The sequence below is a fragment of the Armigeres subalbatus genome, chromosome 3 (genome assembly GCF_024139115.2).
Source record: "Armigeres subalbatus isolate Guangzhou_Male chromosome 3, GZ_Asu_2, whole genome shotgun sequence".
NCBI lineage: Eukaryota > Metazoa > Arthropoda > Insecta > Diptera > Culicidae > Armigeres > Armigeres subalbatus.
Window position 1 is genome coordinate 168,591,943 of NC_085141.1, and position 22,578 is coordinate 168,614,520.

General features: G+C 37.9%; 1 protein-coding gene across 6 annotated transcripts in view; it reads right to left on the reverse strand.

The window, feature by feature from the left end:
* Positions 1 to 22,578, reverse strand: part of LOC134224943 (zwei Ig domain protein zig-8-like) — a 951,761-nt gene that overhangs the window by 559,281 nt on the left and 369,902 nt on the right. The window lies entirely within an intron of this gene.

The following is a 22,578-nucleotide window of genomic DNA, read 5'->3' on the forward strand; positions in this document are numbered from 1 at the left end:
CTTTAGCTTAGCTTTAGCTTTAGCTTAGCTTTAGCTAAGCTTTTTATTATGAGAGTTGATTGTGGACATATGTGTCATGATATTTGAATAATTCGGATGTTTTGGAATGTTTGCCTTGAAAAAATGTAATCAAATAATTAATCAAACACGATTCTTCTTCTTTCTCAATGGCTCTACATTCCATCTGGAACTTGGCCTGATTTTGAACTTAGCGTTCTATTAGCATTTCCACAATTATTTATTGAAAGCTTTTCTATGCTTGCCATTGCTTGAGTATATAATTTAAGTGTTTATTAAGTACAATGGATGCATACCCAGGGAACCGAGAACATTTTCACATTATTTTAGCTTAGCTTTAGCTTAGCTTTAGCTTAGCTTTAGCTTAGCTTTAGCTTAGCTTTAGCTTAGCCTTAGCTTAGCTTTAGCTTAGCTTTAGCTTAGCTTTAGCTTAGCTTTAGCTTAGCTTTAGCTTAGCTTTAGCTTAGCTTTAGCTTAGCTTTAGCTTAGCTTTAGCTTAGCTTTAGCTTAGCTTTAGCTTAGCTTTAGCTTAGCTTTAGCTTAGCTTTAGCTTAGCTTTAGCTTAGCTTTAGCTTAGCTTTAGCTTAGCTTTAGCTTAGCTTTAGCTTAGCTTTAGCTTAGCTTTAGCTAAGCTTTTTATTATGATAGTTGATTGTGTACATATGTGTCATGATATTTGAATAATTCGGATGTTTTGGAATGTTTGCCTTGAAAAAATGTAATCAAATAATTAATCAAACACGATTCTTCTTCTTTCTCAATGGCTCTACATTCCATCTGGAACTTGGCCTGATTTTAAACTTAGCGTTCTATTAGCATTTCCACAATTATTTATTGAAAGCTTTTCTATGCTTGCCATTGCTTGAGTATATAATTTAAGTGTTTATTAAGTACAATGGATGCATACCCAGGGAACCGAGAACATTTTCACATTATTTTACACACATTATGAGATTGAAGACTCAATTATACCGTCAAATTTCATCCCAGAAAAATCTCTTATCGAATTTCTCCCACCAAAAGTTGGAAGAAATTTAAATTCTCGTTTTCTTTTTCATCTGTCAAAAAATTTCTTCCACACTTTCGCCGGAATTCCAAAATAAGAAAATTTTGAAAATCTCTTAGAGAATCTCTTTTCTTACAAGAGATTTTTTGACCGGAATTCGGCTGCTGCACTCATAGAGCTTTTCTGTAGGCAATAACCTTGTCAGGATGACCAATGGAAAGTCTTCGTAACGTTCAGAGTTCACCACATAACGTGTGTCGTCTGAACATCATACCTGCGGAGACTTTCGTCTCGGCCGGGTGCTACTTTGCGGTATGTAGGCAGCGGCAGAATCAAGGACGAGGGGGTCCCGTAGCGTAGTTGGCTACACGTTCGCCTTACAGATTAAGCGGACGGTCATGGGGTCGATACCCAGCCCCTTCACAAACCCTCGTCAGTCGCCGGATCCGCAGCCCATACGGTGGCGTTTTGGGGTACGCGCCTTACCGTCACGGCTGCCTGATGACGACTGACAAATTGTTCTTCTTGGAGGCATTCCTCCAACGTACCCGAAAACATACCAACCGAACAATGTAACGATCATTGGATACACAACATGGACAAACGGGGGGAAGGGTCATTTAGCCGAAAAAAAATCGACCGAAGCCATTTGACCGGATGCCACTAGGCCGAAATATAACAGTTGGCCGAACAGATCATTAAACCGAAAGAGTCATTTGGCCAAAAGGATCGTTTGGCCAAAAGGGTCATTTGGCCGAAAGGGTCGTTTGGCCGAATAGTTCATTTGAGAAGTGAGAAATTAGGAATGAGAAGAGAGACGTTTCACTTCTCACTCTTCATTTTTCTTTTCTCACTGTAAAAAGTGAGAAGTCTCACTACTCACTTCGCGCTTCTCACTTTTTACAATGAGAAGAAAATAATGAAGGGTGAAAAGTGAGACGTCTCTCTTCTCATTCTTCATTTTTCTCTTCTCACTATAAAAAGTGAGAAGCGCAAAGTGAGCAGTGAGACGTCTCACTACTCAATTATTACAGCGAGAAGTCAGAAATGAGGAGTGAGAAGTGAGACGTCTTACTTTTCGCTTCTCATTCCTCACTTCTCACTATGAAAAGTGAGTAGTGCGAAGTGGGTAGTGAGACGTCTCACTACTCATTTCGCGCTTCTCATTTTTTATAGTGAGAAGAGAAAAATGAAGAGTAAGAAGTAAGACGCTTCTCTTCTCATTCGTAATTTCTCACTTTTCAAATGAACCATTCGGCTAAATGACCCTTTTGACCAAATGAGCCTTTCGGCCAAATGACCCTTTCGGCTGAATGACCCTTTCGGCTTAATGACCCTTTCTGCCAAATGACCAATTCAGCCAAATGACCCTTTCGAGCAAACGACGCTTTCGGCCACATGACCTTTTCGGTCAAACGACCCTCTCGGCCAAAAGACCCTTTCGGCCAAAAGACCCTTTCGGCCAAATGACCCTTTCGGCCAAACGACCCTTTCGGTCAGATGGGTTTCGGCCTTATGGTTTGTTCGCCCTAGTGGCATTCGGCCAAATGACCCTTCCCCCGACACAATGGACTCACGATAAGATGGACTGGCTACGACAATAATAATGAACAATGGAAATCTAAAAATAGATTCTGTGTGGATTCTGTACAGCAGAATACCACAGTAGATCTCGACATAGTAGCAGTTATGAAACACAGAGTGCGTACCAAATAAAAAAAGGAATAAAAAAAGAGCATTAGGGCCGGTTTGGGTGAAGTCGGAAAGCATTGTGGACGTGTTTCGCTCAAATTCTCATCGAAGGTGGTGGGGATATGCCTCCTAATCGGCATCGTAACGCCATCTTGACCTCCAGTTGATGTCCAAACGAGGCATGGACGGTAACCGAAATCGGATAGGGATGGCGTGATATCAGAAAGTATAGACCGACGCATCGATGCGGGGCGGTCATTTCGAAGACTTAAAAAAGTTGGGCAAACCCTTGTTGAGCGTTATATTTAAGGTCCGTCGTGTGGTAACAGCTCTAGATTGGAAAGGATATTAGGGAAGCCGTTGATGTTCCACTGGAGAACGACGTTAACCTCCAGCGGAAGTTGGGAAAGGAACAAGCAAGCTACCCTGATTCGATCCAGTGGAAGATATGGGCCATGTATTTGACGTACCAGTCGAGATGTCCTGATATTATCTCCCTTAAAGAGGGGAAGAAATCAGGTTTGACCCGTAATGTAGCGTAGACACCACGTGGTGTATTACGGAGTAAGATCTCACTTTTCTTGTTAATACTCATGAGAACAACAGTTGGTGGAATCAGCTATCCAAAATCATGACTGTAGAAGGTGTGCGCCGACTGACAAGCGGCATCAACATGAAACTGCGAGAATTTCTTCGAAATAACGATGCATGATGCGTTTCAGTCATTCATATGTAATAAAATAATATAACTTTTGTTCCATTCTTAGAAAGTTTTTCGATCAAACTAAAAGTTAAAAAAGTACACGAAAGTGCCCATTTTCTAAATGATCTGGTCTTTAGAGGGAGTCAATAGCGTAGATTATAAAACGTAACTCAATCAACCTTAGACGGCGTCGAAGCTGGCGACATAAATCTCCAAGCTTCGGAGCACTCATCCATTAGGAATGAAGAGCATACGAATTTGGTAGATCTGCTAAACCCTCTGACTGATTTGAGCCCTGGGTAAAGGTGAGATTCGAAAATACGAAACACAGAGAAATCAGATCACTGTACAAAAACGATCTCGGAACTCATAAGAAGAAACAAAAATATGTTTGAGTTTCAGTACCGTAGCATGGTCAAAATCAGTAGTATTATTCCACCTTTTTGTTGAAGCTGAATAAACTTTACAGTTTGCGTCCCTCTTCTGTCTATCCCCAGGCATCGGGGGTGTTTACCAGTTGCGGTGTGGAAAAGACGTTCGCACTGAGAGGGGACGATTACCGGGCACATGAACAATTCATCCACCAGTTCCAACGGGAAAGGGCCGTTCGGCCGAAAACCATTCGCCCGAATGCCACTTGGCTAAAGGCCACTAGGTCAAAAGTTGTTTGGCCGAATATACCATTTGACCGAACAGGCCTTTAGGCGAAAGTCATTTGGCTGAAAAGGTCATTTGGTCGATTACAACATTTGGCCGAAACGGTCATTTGGTCGAATTGATCATTTGGTCGGATTGGCCATTAGGCTGAATAGGTCATTTGGTCGAATGTGTCACTTGACCGAAATATTGGTCATTGGTCAAAAATGGTCATTTGGCTAAATAGGCCATTTGGATGAACAAGTCATTTGGCTGAACAGTCATTGCCCGAACAGTCATTGCCCGAACAGGTCATATAGCTCATATAGGTCAGACCGTTTTTAAACCGTTAAAATACTGGTTAGCTAGAGTCATTTTCTATTCCCCGATGGACAGTTCGCTTGTTCACTTACAAATCTCGAGTAGATTCATTAAAAGATTTCGAAAGAAAAATAAGCAGTCGATACCCCGTTTATAACTATGAACAGCCTTGCTTCTCAGCTATCTTTACGACAGATTCCATAACAGCATACAAGTACCCATTCAAGCTTACTTCTGAACAGACCCCAAGATAGTAAAGTGTTGGCTTTCAGTGCTGATGAAAGTTTTTTGTTATTACAGTGGGTCCAAAAAGTATTCGTCTAGCTGCATATTTTTTAGTAAGATGTAAAACTTAGGCCTGATAGAAGTGAAATCAAAAAACTTTCTTCTAAAGTTGGTAGAAAACTTATCAACACATGATAATTATTCAAAAACAAATAGAAATTTCAATAACTTTTTCTGGTATGTAGAGAATATCTAAATTTCGTCAATTTCGCTTGCTCAAAAAGTATTCGTCTATTCAGAAAATAATCGAGCGAAACACGAATATAATAGTTTTATTCGCATGTAATTACACTAGCACACTGTAGTGATGTCTAGCAACATGTTGTCAATACTCAATGACAGATCAAATAATGTTTTTGTTTGTTTGTTTGAACTTGGCGCGGAAAATAGAAGCACCATGGGTGGGAAAAGTAAAAAGATGAGTCCCAATGAAAAAAAAAACTGCATAATTAGTGCAAGTTGACTTATGACTTTGCATGAAATGTGGGTAGACCCAGGGTAACAAGAATTCAACCATTTAATTGGTCGCATCAGCGCCACAAAAATCTATCAAAACAAATAACAGAGTGGTCGTCAGCGATGGTAATCTGATAACGATGAGCGATTTATTGTGCGGAAAATAAAAAAAATCCTTAAAAACGAGTTCACCCATATAGGCAAGTGAGTTGGAGAGAAGAAGTGCTCAGATATGAACCAATACGAACAGAAATACCTGTGAAAAGTATGGGTATAATGGGCGAGTATCACGAAAGAAAATTCAAGTGAGCCATTAAATTATCAAAAACAGCTCGATTTCAGCTAAAAATATCGCTGGAAGAAGGATGACTTTCGGAATCAAGTCATATTATCTGACGAAAACAAGTATTTGGATCAAATGGCCGATGTATGGTATGGCAGAAAAGGAATATTGAGATACAGCCGCAGAATCTCTTTTGAGCAGTAAAGCATGGTGGGGGCTCCGTAATGGTCTCTGAGGTGCTTGAGCGCAACCGGTGTGGGAAAATTTCACATTATTGAAGGAATTATGTATCACAAAATGTTCATCCGCATTTTGAAAGAGAATTTGAACTCCATTGCTGAGAAATTAGGCTTACAGGGAACATACATCTTACGGGGTGATAATTACCTCGAGCACACAGCCCAAAGTACTAAGCTGTAGCTACTCTATAATACCCCAATCAACTCAAAACGCCTCTTCAGAGCCCAGAAATGAATCCAATTTAACTCCATTTGAAGGTTCTGGACGACAAACTTTTCGTGAAATTCGTGAAAGTCATATTTCCAACAACATCGAATTGAAATTAGTGTTGAAAGAAGAATGGAAGAATAATCCGTCCCCCGTTACGGCTAATTTGGTCAGTTCCATGCCACAAGAACTACAGCCCGTCATAGATACACAGGGGAATCCAACGAAATATTGAATTCCATTCTACAACTCCTGTTTTCGTTTCCAAAGCGCGCTAAACCTGAATAGACGAATACTTTTTGAGCCCGTATTTAATGAATTGTTATGTTTTGTTACCTTTGTTTTTGTTATTGTTTTATTCTTCTGTTTGATTTTTAACAATAAAGATGACCCGTTTAACGGTTTAATACATTCCACTAAACGAGCTTAATATATAAATTTCCCAATAAAGATGAATTGATTATTTTGCTACACAATGTAATTTATAGTTTTATTTTTTTGAGCTTACTGGATTCTATTTTTGACATTTTCCAGAAAATGCACAGCTAGACGAATACTTTTTGGACTCACTGTAAGTTTTTTTTTGTCAATCGGATTTCCGATATGGAATCACGTCGCCGGAGCAGACCATCCAGTGCATTTACGCTGAAGTTTAGTTAATTTAGCGACATTCCCAGCGTTAGCCATAATACAAACAGAGCTAGATAATTCACTGTTAAACAAAGCCTTCAGCATATTTTTTTGTGCAACACAGCCATTTGAAATCGTTTTTGTATACGTAGCGGAAGGGTCGTTCCACAGTCGTGCGATAAAAACGCGGCTACAAAGCAAAACCATGTCGAAGGTGGATGGATTTGAATCCTGGTCCGGTCCAGGAAATTTACTGGTTGGACATAAAAGTTTCATCGTGTTGGTCTACGTATGCAAAAATATTAACTTTGCCTCGAAACCTCGCAGTTAATAGCTGTGGAAGTTCTTAATAAACACTGAGTTGCGATACGGCATTGTCCCAATGGGAAATAGAATACCGGTAATAAAAAGAAGTGCTAATCTGTGATCGATTTTAATGAGACCACTGTCGTCCACAAATCCTAGAAGTATATGTAACCGCGTGACGATTGTGCCGTTTTCACTATCGTCACGCGGTTGACCTAGATTTCACCCAGCAGTTACTGTTACTGTTTTTCAACTCAAAAGGGTCGCATTTTAACCCCATTCAGCGTTATTAGTTCCTCACTGCACAGTAATTACACATGGCGGACTTGTACAAAGCCATCGACAGTCTTGTAAAACCTTCGCATATCGATCGATCTAATCCAAGAATCAATATATGCTTTTCTGCGCATCAGCTTAGCGTATTCGTACAGCTTCTTGTACTGCTATGAATCGAACTGTAAGGAGAGGTGCAGCAGAGGCTTAGAAATTCGCTGAACATTTCGTCTTCATTATTATTTTTGCCAAAATTTAAACCCAAATGCTCGTATGTGAGCCGTCGTCGTTCCTTGTGTGATGGAATGCACGCGAGCATTAAATTCTTACCGGAGCAGACGGAACCCGAAATGGGAAAAGTTGATTTGGTGCAAAAGTGGGATAAAGTGAAAGGCGCATTTTTTTTTTGGGTTTCGCTCCAAAGTTTGCCATTTGTTTGAGCGGTACTATAAGGCAGCCACTCGTGCTATTGTGTAATTTATTTTGTTAAATAAATTAAATTTATAACAATTAACTGCTCGCATCCAGCGCAAATTATAGTCCAGGGGATCGTACACTATGTCGCAATGTGGAAATTGTTGCGACACAGATTTGCTGTGGGGGCAACAAAAATGCGAAAAACACCGAAATCAATTCCGTATCAATGCTTCCCCAATTGCACCGTATTCAACGTTTATTGTTATTCGTTTATTCCACGTCGTTATCGTTAATGATACATTTATTCAGCCACGCTGGGTGGCACAAATGGTTCCAGCTCGAAATGCATCAGAGAGCGGTCTTGGGTCTCGTATGGCGATGTCATATCAGGAATAAGCCATTCTGTTCTGTCTCTTTTTGTGTGAAATAAAATCATTCCTGGCAATGAGTGCTTTAAATGTATTTCACTGTTGTGGATCAATCTTAGACTAGCTCAAATGAACTTATTCTTAAAGAGAGCGTCTATTCAAAAGGATCCGTACATTGTGTGTTTTCTAAGGCTTTTGGATGAGTTACACATTACCAATAAATGTAAAACATATTAGAGAATAGTGTCACAACAAAAACATATTTCCAACACACCTTCGGAAGTGTACCACACTGTATTCCTTAAAAGTGAAGTCGATGAAAAGTCTTACGAAACGAGCGCGAGATTCAGGACGTGTTTTTGCATTTGAACCAAACTGCACTTATTCGTGTCCCTGTATGGCACCGGGAAGACAAACTTCGATGCAATCTATGAAAGCGAGAGGCATTCTGCTTTCGTAAAACACATTTTAATAAACCGAAGTATAGGTAAAATTCGTTCTAAATCTACTTACTTCTATGACAATTCCTTGAGATTCGATATTAAAATCTGACGACCCAAAGTTATTGCCTGGGTTCTCGAAAAAACAAGAATTGATCTGTCTGAGGTAGTGAAATGGAAACTATATGGCCATGATTCAAAGTGCTTTTCTCTTACGTGATATTTTATTGAACTAAAAACCATATCGAAGAGTAAGTGTAGAAATTTAATAACGACGTGCAATAAATAACGAGAGCAGAAAGGTTATACAAATTGGGTGCAAATCATGTACGTGCCATGTGCATTGTGCACGTTCTAAAATATTCGATGCCGTTCAGTCGTGCGACAGTCTGTGTCTATGCCTAGTTTTTTTTTCAATGTTATTATTTACAACATAGCTTAGTTATCGCCTGCTTCTACTGCTTTTGTGTTGAGACACTGGCATAGTAATAATAACTACTTACTTAATTTCTTTCAATTAAAATATCTGGAATTATTACACAAGTAAAAGGTATATTATTATTTTATTTTATTTTCAACCGAACTGTGTACCTGATAGTTTTATTTGCTTTCCATAAAATTTATCATTTCATCATTCATCATTCTACGGGTGTGCGTTTTTCAACTACCACTTCTTATACATCTATACAATCCCCGCTCAAAACATAAATAAAATAATAAATTTTAGCATTCCAGCTACGGACGATTTCAAACTTACCAAGAGCAGAGTTTTAATTGGAGATCATAAACCAATCCGAATCAAAGTGCGGCAATATTGGTTACTGCCCTGTTGCGGAATGTTCGTAGTTATGGAGCTCACCTGCAATGAAACGAAGAAGCGAACGCTGTTTGAATCAATATTTAGTGAATGAATTGAAATTAGTGCTGTTTGACTTTCTCCCATCATCTCTAGTGTTTGCATTAGGAAGAAAGCTTCCGAGAAAACCTATTACAGGTTGGATTACATGAAACAGATTCCTGCACAATAGCTACATTCATCGTGATCGCCTGTTTCCGGTTTCGGTTTGTTGAAAGAAAAACATCAATATTGTCCATCAATTAGCAACGCACGAATGAATAATACTTTCGTTCAAACAAAGTCTGCCCATTGATTCGTAAAATAGTAGACCAGACCAGTTCATGTATGATAGTTCTTGGGTTCTAATGACTTATCCAAAAACTTTTTGTTAGTTGAAGGCCAGAATTCGTAAAACAACAAATAAGATGGAGAGAACATAGAAACAACTATGGATGAAAATATAAAAAGACAATTTTCCAAAAAGTGGCATTTCCCAAAAATTTTATATAGGAGAGACCAGGGTTGGTTGACCGAGTGGCTTTGGTGAAAAGGCTTTAATTTATGGCTCATTATACAGTATCCCCGATTGTATCACGTTTTTGACCAAAAAGTTTTGAAAATTTTAGTCGATCTTTTTATTTTTGTAAATAATACAGCAAACAACAATGATTTTCATGAAATAATTTCCACCGTATGTGGTTTATTAGGGGCCCCATGCCAAAGTTGTACAACATGTCGGAGCGTGTATGGGGCCCCTTATGAATCATCTCTGAGTACCTGTTAAGAATTTTGTAAACCCTTTCGAAAAGTATGTTTTTTTCAGATTTCCTATTTTATCACCCCAAAATTCACCATGGGGGTTGATGAAGTCGGGAAATTACTGTAGTGGTTGTGGGGGGGTATTAGGTCGCTCTTGTACGAACATAGCTTCAGGTACGTAAGTGTTTCCATTTGTACAGGGCCACGTGTTTTGCTAGTCCGCCGTTTACTGCGACATTCTCATAAGTACCACGGAGTTGGATATTAATAATGATATTCGTTAGATCAGTCAGAAGCAAGTAGTGTGACCATGGTACCTCATATTAGGTAACAAACCACGAGAAAATATCTACCCGGCGTCATGGGAACGGGTAGTTAGTTATATGTTGTGTAAAATAATCTAATTGATTCCTAGACGGTGAACTATTTGGACTCACAAAGCGTACAAATCTTTGGTAAGATCATTTGTAGCCAAAATATAAAGTAATTAAAATAATAAAGACCTTTTTCAAATTGAAATGAAGTTTCTGAGATTTTGAGCTCGACGTGGCGTTCTGAGGAAAATATTGAAAATTCAATAAAAACATGGTTTCTCATTAGACATCCAGAAATTCTAATGAACTTTAATTTTATGAATGGCAGACTTTAGTATTAAAGTTGCTAAGAACTGGGTGGTCAAACAACCTCGAGTTAAAAAAATCTTTTAAATCTTATTAGTTTCATGTTTTATTTTGGATTTTAAAATTTCGACCACATCATCCACATTGACACTAGTCTTTGGGTACCTATACTTAATTGCTAATATACAGAAACTTTTTTTTATAAAAATGTGATATTTCTAAACTTGTCTCTAGACTTGTATCGAATGGTCGCAAGGTGGATTTAACAATCATAAACGGATATAACAACCATTTAACAATTATAATGTACTTTCTGTCATCGACGCCCTTATCGTTCATTACTCTCCCTGACGTTGAGAAACATCAAACATCATTGTCATGTGATTAAACTGAGGTAGGTTGTTAACGCTCACCAACAGACGTGGTTCTGGTTCCAATACTCCTCAATTCTGTATGTAGTCTTTATTTGAGGTTAGCTTTTGGCATTTAACAAATTCTATTCGTGAAGAAAAAGATCATAGTTGACATGAATCGGAAATAACCTCACGTTTTTCACAACACACTTGGAACTTCTTTGGTGCATATTCCCCAAATTTAATATATAGCTATCAGATTCACATTTGATTGGTTGAAGTACAAATGATTTTTATTTTGAACTTTTTTACAACAGGCAATGCAAAAATAGTGACTTTAGTGACCATATTCCGAAAAATAGTGACTTTAGTGATTTTTGGATGGAAATAGCGACTGTTTAGTAGACCTCTTCATATTTTCAAAAAGCATCAACCGGTCAGCCCAGAATCACCTATCTGATGCTAAAATAAGCCTCCTGTCAAATTTTCAGCTATTTCGGATAAAATTTCGAGGTGGCACAAGTCGATTTAGTGTTTTTGGGCTATCTTCAATTTTGAAAAAAATCTAACAAGAGATATAAACGCCGAAAACCATCGCAACAACCCCTATATGGAAGCCTCTGGTGTGAACATTGCGATTCGTTCCGTTCATGTTTTGACCATGTTAAAGTGATTTTCAAGCTTATAGGTGCATAAGTGTTTCTACTAAAAGTCGTTGTTCTACAAAATTCATGAATTTATGTCAAATCAATGCTAATTTAAAATATTTATTTTCCTCTTTTTTCCCTGGACATTTGAGTAATATAACTTCCAATATTCGGTTTACCGTTAAATTTTTAAAAATCATAAGCTGAACATTTGTCATAAATTTGCACGTTGGGATTTCGTCAAACAAGTTGTCCGAACAAGGAAGCTTTAATTTCACGACGCACTAAATGGTAAAAGCATACAGACATATGGTAAAATGAACTAAGTCGTTTGTTGTAAGCATCAAATATCATATGATTTGATTTATGTTTTGTTCGAACAACTTGTTTGACGAAATCCCAACTTGCAAATTTATGACAAATGTTCAGCTTATGATTTTTAAGAATTTAACGGTAAATCAAACATTAGCAATTATAATATTCAAATGACCAGGGATAAAAGAAGAAAATAAATATAATAAATTAGCAATGATTTGTCATTTATTCAAGAATTTTGTAGAACAACGGCTTTAAGGGGGAAGAGTGTTTTTATGCACTTATAAGCTTGAAAATCACTTTAACATGGTCAAAACATGAACGGAACGAATCGCAATGTTCACAAGACTTGTAGAGCACACCAGAGGCTTCCATATAGGGGTTGTTGCGATGGTTTTCGGCGTTTATATCTCTTGTTAGATTTTTTTTTCAAAATTGAGGATAGCCCGAAAACACTAAATCGACTTGAGCCACCTCGAAATTTTATCCGAATTAGCTGAAAATTTGACAGGAGGCTTATTTTAGCATAAGAATTGTGATTCTGGGCTGACTGGTTGAATTTTTGATACTTTTTGAAAACATGAAGAGGTCTACTTTTTAGTGACTAGACTTAAAATAGTGACCAAGTCACTAAAAATTGACTCGCTACCAGGCCTGGGCGAGATTTGTTTGGTCTGCCAATCGACACAAATTTTGACCGATTTTCCAATATTTAAAAGTAGCATTGAAGAAGACGAAAATGATATTATACGTAAAAGTATATTCTGACGAAAAAAGAAAAAAAAATGAAAAGTTCTAAACAGTTAACTAAAATGACTTACAAGTAAAGAGTCGAGATTTTTTTACGTGCCTAAATATTATAAAAGGTTTTAAATTGAATATGGTGGGTGTGCCAAATGTCGCCATACATAAGAGCAACTATTTAAAAAAAAGTAAAAGGCATGTGGGTGGACTTTATATATCAAACGAAAAATTTTACTTCCTGCTCCTAAGAACAGCTGTGAAAACCACAATAAAATCTGTTATTATCCTCAAAATTGATTATCATATGAATATGCGTTATCGATATGAACTTGGTTTGCGGTGATTTGATTGGCAATTTGGCATTTGAAGCACTAGTGCGACAACTGGTGATATAGCCACAACTGGTACATCTAGCCAATGCGTTTCAAATCAAACAATTCAATTCAATGCAGATTTAATTTTGATCAAATTGCATTTGGAAAAGAGGAAGATTCAATTTAGATTTCATGAGAATAAGATTAGCACTGACTTAAGCAATCGAGAAAGATTTTGATTCGGAAGGGACTTGAATTGGAGTTTGATTCGATTTGGAGTTGGTGATATTTGGATTGGATTTGGATTTGGATTTAGATTTGGATTTAGATTGGATTTGGATTGGATTTGGATTGGATTTGGATTGGATTTGGATTGGATTTGGATTGGATTTGGATTGGATTTGGATTGGATTTGGATTGGATTTGGATTGGATTTGGATTGGATTTGGATTGGATTTGGATTGGATTGGATTGGTTGGATTGGTTGGATTGGATTTGGATTGGTTTGGATTGGTTGGATTGGATTTGGATTGGTTGGATTGGTTTGGATTGGTTTGGATTGGTTTGGATTGGTTTGGATTGGTTTGGATTGGTTGTGTTGGTTTGGATTGGATTGGTTTGGATTGGTTTGGATTGGTTGCATTGGTTTGGATTGGTTGCGTTGGTTTGGATTGGTTTGGTTGGTTTGGATTGGTTTGGATTGGTTTGGATTGGTTTGGATTGGTTTGGATTGGTTTGGATTGGTTTGGATTGGTTTGGATTGGTTTGGATTGGTTTGGATTGGTTTGGATTGGTTTGGATTGGTTTGGTTGGTTTGGATTGGTTTGATTGGTTTGGATTGGTTTGGATTGGTTTGATTGGTTTGGATTGGTTTGGTTGGATTTGGATTGGTTTGGTTGGTTTGGATTGGTTTGGATTGGTTTGGATTGGTTTGGATTGGTTTGGATTGGATTCGGATTGGTTTGGATTGGTTTGGATTGGTTTGGATTGGTTTGGATTGGTTTGGATTGGTTTGGATTGGATTTGGATTGGTTTGGATTGGTTTGGATTGGTTTGGATTGGTTTGGATTGGTTTGGATTGGTTTGGATTGGATTTGGATTGGTTTGGATTGGTTTGGATTGGTTTGATTGGTTGGATTGGATTGGATTGGTTTGGTTGGATTTGGATTGGTTGGATTGGTTTGGATTGGTTGGATTGGTTTGGATTGGTTTGGATTGGTTTGGATTGGTTTGGATTGGTTTGGATTGGTTTGGATTGGTTTGGATTGGTTTGGATTGGTTTGGATTGGTTTGGATTGGTTTGGATTGGTTTGGATTGGTTTGGATTGGTTTGGATTGGTTTGGATTGGTTTGGATTGGTTTGGATTGGTTTGGATTGGTTTGGATTGGTTTGGTTGGTTTGGATTGGTTTGGATTGGTTTGGATTGGTTTGGATTGGTTTGGATTGGTTTGGATTGGATTTGGATTGGATTTGGATTGGTTTGGTTGGTTTGGGATTGGTTTGGATTGGTTTGGATTGGTTTGGTTGGTTTGGATTGGTTTGGATTGGTTTGGATTGGTTTGGATTGGTTGGATTGGTTTGGATTGGTTTGGATTGGTTTGGATTGGTTTGGATTGGTTTGGATTGGTTTGGATTGGGTTTGGATTGGTTTGGATTGGTTTGGATTGGTTTGGATTGGTTTGGTTGGTTTGGATTGGTTTGGTTGGTTTGGTTGGTTTGGATTGGTTTGGATTGGTTTGGATTGGTTTGGATTGGTTTGGATTGGTTTGGATTGGTTTGGATTGGTTTGGATTGGTTTGGATTGGTTTGGATTGGTTTGGATTGGTTTGGATTGGTTTGGATTGGTTTGGATTGGTTTGGATTGTGTTTGGATTGGTTTGGATTGGTTTGGATTGGTTTGGATTGGATATGTGGATTGGTTTGGATTGGTTTGGATTGGTTTGGATTGGTTTGGATTGGATTTGGATTGGTTTGGATTGGTTTGGATTGGTTTGGATTGGTTTGGATTGGTTTGCGTTGGTTTGGATTGGTTTGGATTGGTTTGATTGGTTTGGATTGGTTTGGATTGGTTTGGATTGGTTGGTTGGTTTGGATTGGTTTGGTTGGTTTGGATTGGTTTGGATTGGTTTGGTTGGTTTGGATTGGTTGGATTGGTTTGGATTGGTTTGGATTGGTTTGGATTGGTTTGGATTGGTTTGGATTGGTTTGGATTGGTTTGGATTGGTTTGGTTGGTTTGGATTGGTTTGGATTGGATTTGGATTGGTTTGGATTGGTTTGGATTGGTTTGGATTGGTTTGGATTGGTTTGGATTGGTTTGGATTGGTTTGGATTGGTTTGGTTGGTTTGGATTGGTTTGGATTGGTTTGGATTGGTTTGGATTGGTTTGGATTGGTTTGGATTGGTTTGGATTGGTTTGGATTGGTTTGGGATTGGTTTGGATTGGTTTGGATTGGTTGGATTGGTTTGGTTGGTTTGGATTGGTTTGGATTGGTTGGATTGGATCTGGATTGGTTTGGATTGGTTTGGATTGGTTGGATTGGTTTGGATTTGGATTGGTTGGATAGGTTTGGATTGGTTTGGATTGGTTTAGATTGGTTTGGATTGGTTTGGATTGGTTTGGATTGGTTTGGTTGGTTTGGATTGGTTTGGATTTGGTTTGGTTGGATTGGTTTGGATTGGTTTGGATTGGTTTGGATTGGTTTGGATTGGTTTGGATTGGTTTGGATTGGTTTGGTTGGTTTGGATTGGTTTGGATTGGTTGGATTGGTTTGGATTGGTTTGGATTGGTTTGGTTGGTTTGGTTGGTTTGGATTGGTTTGGATTGGTTTGGATTGGTTTGGTTGGTTTGGATTGGTTTGGATTGGTTTGGATTGGTTTGGATTGGTTTGGATTGGTTTGGATTGGTTTGGATTGGTTTGGATTGGTTTGGGATTGGTTTGGATTGGTTTGGATTGGTTTGGATTGGTTTGGATTGGATTTGGATTGGTTTGGATTGGTTTGGTTGGTTTGGATTGGATTTGGTTTGGTTTGGATTGGTTGGATTGGTTTGGATTGGTTGGATTGGTTTGGATTGGTTTGGTTGGATTTGGATTGGTTTGGATTGGTTTGGATTGGTTTGGATTGGTTTGGTTGGTTTGGTTGGTTTGGATTGGTTTGGTTGGTTTGGATTGGTTTGGTTGGTTTGGATTGGTTTGGTTGGTTTGGATTGGATTTGGATTGGTTTGGATTGGTTTGGATTGGTTTGGATTGGTTTGGATTGGTTTGGTTGGTTTGGATTGGTTTGGATTGGTTTGGATTGGTTTGGTTGGTTTGGATTGGTTTGGTTGGTTTGGATTGGTTTGGATTGGTTTGGTTGGTTTGGATTGGTTTGGATTGGTTTGGATTGGTTTGGATTGGGTTTGGTTGGTTTGGATTGGTTTGGTTGGTTTGGATTGGATTGGTTTGGATTGGTTGGTTTGGATTGGTTTGGGGTTTGGTTGGATTGGTTTGGATTGGATGTGGATTGGATGTGGATTGGATTTGGATTGGATTTAGATTGGATTTAGATTGGATCTGGATTGGATTTGAATTGTATTTGGATTGTGTTTGGATTGGATTGGATTTGAATTGGATTTTGATTGGATTTTGATTGGATTTTGATTGGATTTGGATTGGATTGGATTTGGATTGGATTGGATTTGGATTGAATTTGGATTGGATTTGGATTGGATGTAGATTGGTTTGGATTGGTTGGATTGGTTTGGATTGGTTTGGTTGGTTTGGATTGGTTTGGATTGGTTTGGATTGGTTGGATTGGTTTGGATTGGTTTGGTTGGTTTGGATTGGTTTGGATTGGTTTTGATTGGTTTTGATTAGATTTGGTTGGATTGGTTTCGATTTCGATTTAATTGGATTTGGTGGTTTGGATTGGATTGGTTTGGATTGGTTTGGATTGGTTTGGATTGGTTTGGATTGGTTTGGATTGGTTTGGATTGGTTGGATTGGTTGGATTGGTTTGGATTGGTTTGGATTGGTTTGGATTGGTTTGGATTGGTTTGGATTGGTTTGGTTGGTTTGGATTGGTTTGGATTGGTTTGGATTGGTTTGGATTGGTTTGGATTGGTTTGGATTGGTTTGGATTGGATTTGGATTGGTTTGGATTGGATTTGGATTGGTTTGGATTGGTTTGGATTGGTTTGGATTGGTTGGATTGGTTTGGATTGGTTTGGATTGGTTTGGATTGGTTTGGATTGGTTTGGATTGGTTTGGTTGGTTTGGATTGGTTTGGTTGGTTTGGATTGGTTTGGATTGGTTTGGATTGGTTTGGATTGGTTTGGATTGGATTTGGATTGGTTTGGATTGGTTTGGATTGGTTGGATTGGTTTGGATTGGTTTGGATTGGTTTGGATTGGTTGGATTGGTTTGGGTTGGTTTGGGATTGGTTTGGTTGGATTTGGATTGGTTTGGATTGGGTTTGGATTGGATTTGGATTGGATTTGGATTGGATTTGGATTGGATTTGGATTGGATTTGGATTGGATTTGGATTGTATTTGGATTGGATTTAGATTGGATTTGGATTGGATTTGGATTGGATTTGGATTGGATTTGGATTGCATTTGGATTGGATTTATATTGGATTTATATTGGATTTGGATTTGGATTGGATTTGAATTGGATTTGGATTTGATTTGGATTTTCCATTTAGTTCTACTACGTTGTAGTATTTTTAGATACGAATTTCGTCGATCAACTGCAAGGCTTGAAATCAAGTCAAGAACGAGACACTGCAGATGGCCTTACAGTTTAGGCCTAATTACGTAAGGCACACTGGGGGAAGTGGAAAAAGGGGGTAAGTGTAAAAATCGACTCGAAAAATTGTAATTGTACATACATTACAATTTTTACCTCACCATAACATTGTGCAAGCATCAGGGATTGAATCCTAAAGAGAAAGAGTATGTCTCTCAATTATCATCTCTGTATACATATACGATATGTAGCATACCGCGAGAAACTTTTTTCGCAAGCTTTCATGATAGAGAACTGATTCGGGATGCTATACCACATGATAAATTTCTTTTAGAAAGCTCCAAATGTGGGGAGCACTGTCTCTGATGATGCATTTCAACTTGTTCTACACATCTGTGCAGTAACCAACACGAAAGGAGCGAAAACAAAGCAAGAATCGCCATTTGTCTGTGTGGGCTGCCTATCCGATTCTGTTTTTTCGCACTTGTATACAAGTTTGATAAATTTGTTATCATGGCTTGTTATGATCTAGGATAGGATGTGAGAACTCAATTGAGACTGCCTTGTTGTTTTTTGGTCGGTTGCTCTGACGAGGTGATCGCCAGTGCAGCCAAATTAATTTGGTACAAAATCTTCCAAATATTATGTATCAAAACTTGATGTTTTTCTTCTCGTTCCATCCATTATTTGTGTAAGAAAAGCGAAAGACTAACAGAGAGAAGTTTTCGCTAATGAAAATATGACTTTGAGTTGAAAAATGACAGAAAGGTGAATGATAATGCTTAAAATCAACAGTTTGAAACCTTTACAACGCTTTAGATAAATTTATATGGCATTTGCAGTTCAATATAAATTAATTTTGTACCAAAAAACTGGAACTCAAACATTTACGTGTTTTGCTTAATGTCAACTTTACAAACCAGCAACACGGCCAAACTAACAACATGCTGCCCTACGAAAAACACGCCGCCGCCAATCGAAGCAATCGATTGTCATTTTCAACCAATCAGCAACCGGTACGATTGTGACAGAAAATCGGTACGATTTTTAATGACTACTTGGCACATCCTATGCTAGGTTATGATTCGGAACAGTTTTTGCCTCTCTTTTATCGTTGTTCGTTATCTAATGAGAGCGATTTCTGCAAACCCTGTGCCCACACTAATACTATATTAAAATTTGTATAAAACATACACTAACACAGTTGACGCTTGAACTGTCATTTGAGGTTTCGAGAAAAGTTAATTTTTGCATTCATAAAATCAATTCTTATTTTCACACATTGTCCCTTTTTTCAGTGAATTTATGTCACAGGTGACCATTTTAATACAATTAAACTAATCACATTCAATTTGTAGTGGTTTGTACCATGAAGGCAAATAATTTAAAGATTCTACACTTACCCCTGGTATGAAACACTGCGAGGGAAGTGCAAAATGTTCTGATCACGCAATTATTTCCTTCCCTCCAGGGTTTATGTTGATGGCTGTGAATCTTAATATGTCCCTTCTTTCTTATCATTGTGATTTCAGTGGTGATTGGACTAATGTACATAAGAAAAAGCCTTATTAATCCATCTATCAGTATTAATGCCTTTCACATGTTTTACATATGAAAAAATGTATGAGAAAGAAAAAATAGCACCGGTAGGTGAATATATTCCAAAATTAACATTCATTTATATTTATAGCAAGGTTTGCTGTTGAATGCAATTTTTTGTGCGAACTAATTGGTTAAGGACAAGTACTTGATTGGAGATAATTTTGTACGTGTTTTTCGCACACACATACATACAAACACGCATACACAGACATCTTCTCAATTCGTTAAACTAAGTTGATTAGTTTATATTCCTGTAAGCCTCATTTTTCCTATAAAAAGTTCATGTTTGGGGCGAACCTAAAAGTTTTATGTAAAGTTAATGTTCGAGAAGGCAAAACCAGCCCTTCACTAGTAATAGTAATAGAGAATTCCTTGGGGACCTATTCCGTTAAGCCAATGAAATTAGTCGACGAAAGATATTAAACCAATTACTGTTTTGATTTTAGTTGTATGTAACTACTCATCACAATTGAAGCTATAGGTAACATGGGTTTTCCACTTACCCCATTTCACTGGGTTAAGTGGAAAAACAACTCCTTATTTTTAAATCTTTTTCCATAAATTTCAAGCAACAAAATGGTATGAATTACCGCACAGTGTGCAAAATTGACAGTTTTTGATACCCCTTTTTGATTGAATGCATTTAGATCATTTAAACTGGTTTTACACTAATTCAAACATGCACTATCGATTTTTCCTTTTCCACTTCCACCATTGTACCTTATGTGTAAAGATTACATCGTGGTGGAATTGAATAGAATTGTACAAAACAGGTAATGTCAAGGAAAAATGTAAAAGGTAAAGGTAATTGGATTTGAATTTGACTTGGACTGATTTTCTTTCACTTTTTCACAGTTGCTGTTTTATTAACTATTTTGGAAATCTTTCCAAACACGCAAAGAGGTAACTATGAGAGAAAAAAATGAATTCTACTGAGAATAGAACTTGTCGTCACCGTGCATAACATATCTTTTTTTCAACTTCTTTCCATCCCCAACAACATCACAGGAAACAAAGGTGAACCGTGCTACCATCAGACGACAAACATCAAACGGCACCTAAACTGCGAATACAACATGGCAGTGGTGTTTTCCGTTGGAGAAACAAGGGCAAAGATCGCTGTTTGCGACGAAATTTAATTATGTTTTGCCACCTAGGACCGAGATCAAAAATTGAAAATTAATTACAATCCGCAGCACCAGCCGAGCTACTTCCACTGCTGCCATCAGTGAGGAACTTTATGATTAAACGCACATTGCTGGTTTGAGGATGGCGTCGGAAGTTATTATTGATGTCAATATTTATATCCGGCAAGTGAAACATTATAGATGCCTGTCAAAGCTTCAGCGAATTTTATAAGAATTATTATTTTTCCACTTTTTATAAAATGTTGCTACCCCTTCAATTAGTGTAGTAGGGTTACTCCTCTCCCGGTAGACGAATATTCTACAATTCGTTCATTAGAACCTGATTTCGGAGCTTTGATAAAGGAGCGCAGGGCAATGCTGTTATTTATAACTACGTGATGGTTCTCTAGTTAACCTTGCGAGTAAAGTTGTTGGATTGCAAATCCGGAGATGACGAGTTCGGTTCTCGGTCCGGGCCAAGATGTTTTCAGGTGGGACACATTCTCGGCTCCTTGGGCATAGTGTGTACATTGTCCTTGCAACTGTAATTTCCAATAGAACACTATGTTGAAAAGCAGTTCAAGTTCCAGTTGGAATGTAGACCCAGGAAAAAGAAGAAGAAGATTGATTATGAATGATACGAATCCATCCTTTGAAACCCGCTTTACTGTAATGTAACAAGTGTGAAGATATATTTTTAAGACTCTATTTACCACTTTTGTTGATGATTATTTTCAATTTAATTTCGCAGCTGCGTCGAATGTTAATTAAAATTGCTTATTTGAAGCAGAAAAACATCAAAAAGCAACAACTTGTTAGTTAAACTTGGCAGTGCTTATTATCCCAAAAGTAAGCAAAGCGGGATGGACCCCCCGAAAATTAAAATTCTTCGACAAATTTCGCACCGATGTTGGATAAATGTTCGTGATCATCAGATTGACGTAAATGTCAGCCCAGCCAACTGATGATGCTGTGATTTCAACTTCCAGCAAGAAGTTGAAGTACGCAAACATTATTACCTTGCCACCACGTTGATTGGTTGGTGGGTGATCTGGCTGGACGGTTAAAGTTTGAACCTCCCGATGAAACATAATTTACATTGCTTAATTCATGCGGTCGCTTCTGTCGACGGCACTCCTGAGTAAGCATAAAAGCGCCAACAGGCAGAAATGTGCTGAAATTCATTTCAAGTTGCATCGTTAAAAAGTGATATAAAAAGTAAAAGGAGCACTTGAAACCTTTTGCGTCAGCAGCATGAACTTCTCTATACGGTCGATGTGTGGAGATATGTGACTGCACCATTTTTATTTTTTCATTGACTCTGCCCGTGCCCGTCTAGAAGGTTGGCATGTGGCGAATATATTTACGTTTTATATTTCCCTGGAATTACGGCGTTTGCATCAGATTTTAAAGGCTTTCGTGTTAGGAAAAATTTGGAATTAACGATGTGAAAAGACATTTAGCAACTTATGGAAAATGAGATATTTTCAGGAATAGCAATCATGCTGTTTTTTTGTTCACGGTGTGAGCTTCGTTACTTTTTACTTGCTTAATGGTGCCTTTCGCGTGCATTATGGAAGGTAATAACAAAAGCACATTAGAAAGGCAAGAACTTTGGGGGAATATGTCTTATATATTACTTGTTTTGCACTCATTTATATGCATGTATATTGCATATGCATTATCTGGGAGCAAATAATAAATCAGGCGAGGAGCATTAATGAAACCAGGTATAATGATCCAACTCTTTGACGGATTGATCACTCTGTCGAGTTTGCATCAGACAACATTAGGACCCGATTCTCCATCGAGTGCTATTTCAATGATAAGTTATATAAAGGTTTAGGCATAAGGACATTATGCATAAGGCTGTTAGGTTAGGTAAAGTGTGCCAAAGAACAGTACATGACGTAAAGAAGGCAGACTTATGCCTAACTAATGCGATACAAGCACGGTTGGAATTTATTAGAACTGGCGAAGAAGTTACGTTCGTGCTGGAGGTTAATGTGTTTTATTTGTCATTAGAATGACCAGTTCAATAAACAAGAAAAGTCTAACAAGGCTATGCTCAATTAAAGATCGAAGAGAAAGACAGGACAAAAAATGATTGACCAGCATGATTACTTAGTGTCAGACTTCACAACACAAAGGGCACAGTTACAAAGTTTTAGATTTGGTCTTCGTTCAGTAGACTGACTGACAAATTGTTTTGAAACAACGAAAAAAATATTTTTGCGAGATTAAAAA